Genomic DNA, 3,555 nt, shown 5'->3' with positions numbered 1-3,555 from the left:
CTACACACACGGGCCATATCTAGTTCAACTCTGCTTAGGAAACTGACAAGAACATTAGCTCCTCTTCAGTCCAATACACTGTACTTGCTGGGAACAGAGGCGAGAGTATTTTCACTGTATATGGCAATGGGAGCACAATAGTGACTCTTCTTACCATAAAACATCTCTTGCTCGTAGGAACAGAAACTGCATGTGATTCAACTCCATTTAGGATGGGAAACAAATGCTAGCTCGCCTTTCAAGAAACACACTCTGCTTTTGAGAAAAGGGGACTCTTCTACTCTACTGTGTTTCCTATGGTTCGAACAGTGAGCTTGCTCAGTACAAAAGAACTGTGCTTCCTACACACACGGCCATATCTAGTTCAATTCTGCTTAGGAAACTGACAAGAACAGTAGCTCCTCTTCAGTCCAATACACTGTACATGCTGGGAATAGACGCCAGTGCCATTTGCCTTGTGTATGACAATGGGAGCGCAATATTGTCTCTTCGTACCAGAAAACAACTCTTGCTGGCAGGACCAGAAACTGCATGTGATTCAACTCCATTTAGGACTGGGAAACAAACGCTAGCTCGCCTTACAAGAAACACACCCTGCTTTTGAGAAAAGAGCACTCTTCTACTCTAATGTGTTTCCGATAGGGCCAGAACAGTGAGCTTGCTCAGAAAAAAGGAACTGTGCTTCCTACACACACGGGCCATATCTAGTTCAACTCTACTTAGGAAACTGAAAGAACACTAGCTCCTCTTCAGTCCAATACACTGTACTTAATGGGAACAGATGCGAGTGTTATTAGCACTGTGTATGGCAATGGGAGCACAATAGTGACTTTCTTTACCAGAAAACAACTCTTGCTCATAGGACCAAAAACTGCATGTGATTCAACTCCATTTAGGACTGGGAAACAAACACTAGCTCGCCTTACAAGAAACACATTCTGCTTTTGAGTAAAGATCACTCTTCTACCCTACTGTGTTTCCTGTAGGGCCAGAACAGTGAGATTGCTCAGAACAAAAGAACTGTGCTTCCTACACACACGGCCATATCTAATTCAATTCTGCTTAGAAAACTGACAATAACAGTAGATCCTCCTCAGTCCAATGCACTGTACATGCTGGGAACAGACGCCAGTGCTATTTGTAATTTGTATGACAATTGGAGCACAATAGTGACTCTTCTTACCAGAAGACAACTCTTGCTTGTAGGACCAGAAACTGCATGGGATTCAACTCCATTTCTGACTGGGAAACAAACACTTGCTCGCCTTATAAGACACACACTCTGCTTTTGAGAAAAGAGCACTCTTCTACTCTACTGTGTTTCCTATGGGATCCGAACAGTGAGCTTGCTCAGAACAAAGAACTGTGCTTCCTACAGGCACGGGCCATATCTAGTTCAACTCTGATTAGGAAACTGACAAGAACATTAGCTCCTCTTCAGTCCAATACACTGTACTTGCTGGGAACAGACGAGAGGGATATTTTCACTGTATATGGCAATGGAAGCGCAGTAGTGTCTCTTCATACCAGAAAACAACTCTTGCTCATAGGACCAGAAACTGCATGGGATTCAACTCCATTTCAGACTGGGATACAAAGACTAGCTCGCCTTACAAGAAACACACTCTGCTTTTTAGAAAAGAGCACTCTTCTACTCTACTCTGTTTCCTATGGGGTCCGAACAGTGAGCTTGCTCAGAACAAAAGAACTGTGCTTCCTACACACAGGGGCCATAACTAGTTCAACTCTGCTTAGGAAACTGACAAGAACAGTAGCTCATCTTCAGAACAATACACTGTACTTGCTGCGAACAGACGCGAGTGCTATATGCCCTGTGTATGGCAATGGGAGCGCAATAGTGACTCTTCTTACCAGAAAACAACTCTTGCTCATAGGACCAGAAACTGCATGGGATTCAACTCCATTTCAGACTGGGAAAAAACACTAGCTCGCCTTACGAGAAACACACTCTGCTTTTGAGAAAAGAGCACTCTTCTACTCTACTGTGTTTCCTATGGGGTCCGAACAGTGAGCTTGCTCAGAACAAAAGAACTGTGCTTCCTACACACAGGGGCCATATCTAGTTCAACTCTGCTTAGGAAACTGACAAGAACAGTAGCTCATCTTCAGAACAATACACTGTACTTGCTGCGAACAGACGCGAGTGCTATTTGCCCTGTGTATGACAATGGGAGCGCAATAGTGACTCTTCTTACCAGAAAACAACCCTTGCTCGTAGGACCAGAAACTGCATGTGATTCAACTCCTCTTAGAACTGGGAAACAAATGCTAGCTCGCCTTACAAGAAACACACTCTGCTTTTGAGAAAAGAGCACTCTTCTACTCTAATGTGTTTCCTATAGGTCCAGAACAGTGAGCTTGTTAAAGACAAAAGAACTGTGCTTCCTACACACACCGACTATATCTAGTTCAACTCTGCTTAGGAAACTGACAAGAACAGTAGCTCCTTTTCAGTCCAACACCGTACTTGCTGGGAACAGACGTGAGTGCTATTTGCACTGGGTATGGCAATGGGAGCACAATAGTGACTTTCCTTGCCAGAAAAAACCTCTTGCTTGTAGGACCAAAAATTGCATGTGATTCAACTCCATTTATGACTGGGAAACAAACACTAGCTCGCCTTACAAGAAACACACTTTGCTTTTGAGAAAAGATCACTCTTCTTCTCTACTGTGTTTCCTATGGGTTCTGAACAGTGAGCTTGCTCAGAACAAAAGAACTGTGCTTCCTACACACCGGTGCCGTATCTAGTTCAACTCTGCTTAGGAAACTGACAAGAACAGTAGCTCCTATTCAGTCCAATACACTGTACTTGCTGGGAACAGACGCTAGTGCTTTTTGCACTATGTATGGCAATGGGAGTGCAATATGACTTTCTTTACCAGAAAACAACTCTAGCTCGTAGGACCAAAAACTGCATGTCATTCAACTCCATTTAGGACTGGAAAACAAACGCTAGCTTGCCTTAAAAGAAACACAATCTGCTTTTGAGAACAGAGCACGCTTCTATTCTACTGTGTTTACTATGGGTTCGAACAGTGAGCTTGCTCAGAACAAAAGAACTGTGCTTTCTACACACACGGGCCATATCTAGTTCAACTCTGCTTAGGAAACTGACAAGAACAGTAGATCCTTTTCAGTCCAATACACTGTACATGCTGGGAACAGACGCCAGTGCTATTTGCCCTGTGTATGACAATGGGAGCGCAATAGTGACTCTTCTTACCAGAAAAAACTCTTGCTCGTAGGACCAGAAACTGCATGTGTTTCCACTCCATTTAGGATTGGGAAAAAAACACTAGCTCGCCTTACAAGAAACACACTCTGCTTTTGAGAAAAGAGCACTCTTCTACTCTACTTTGTTTCCTATGGGTTCTGAACAGTGAGCTTGCTCAGAACCAAAGAAGTGTGCTTCCTACACACACGGGCCATATCTAGTTCAATTCTGCTTAGGAAACTGACAAGAACAGTAGCTCCTCTTCAGTCCAATAAACTGTACATGCTGGGAACAGACGCCAGTGCAATTTGCCCTGT

Source organism: Peromyscus eremicus, unplaced genomic scaffold, assembly GCF_949786415.1.
Source record: "Peromyscus eremicus unplaced genomic scaffold, PerEre_H2_v1 PerEre#2#unplaced_32, whole genome shotgun sequence".
NCBI lineage: Eukaryota > Metazoa > Chordata > Mammalia > Rodentia > Cricetidae > Peromyscus > Peromyscus eremicus.
The sequence above is the reverse complement of the archived record's forward strand: the minus strand, read 5'-3'. Positions refer to the sequence as shown.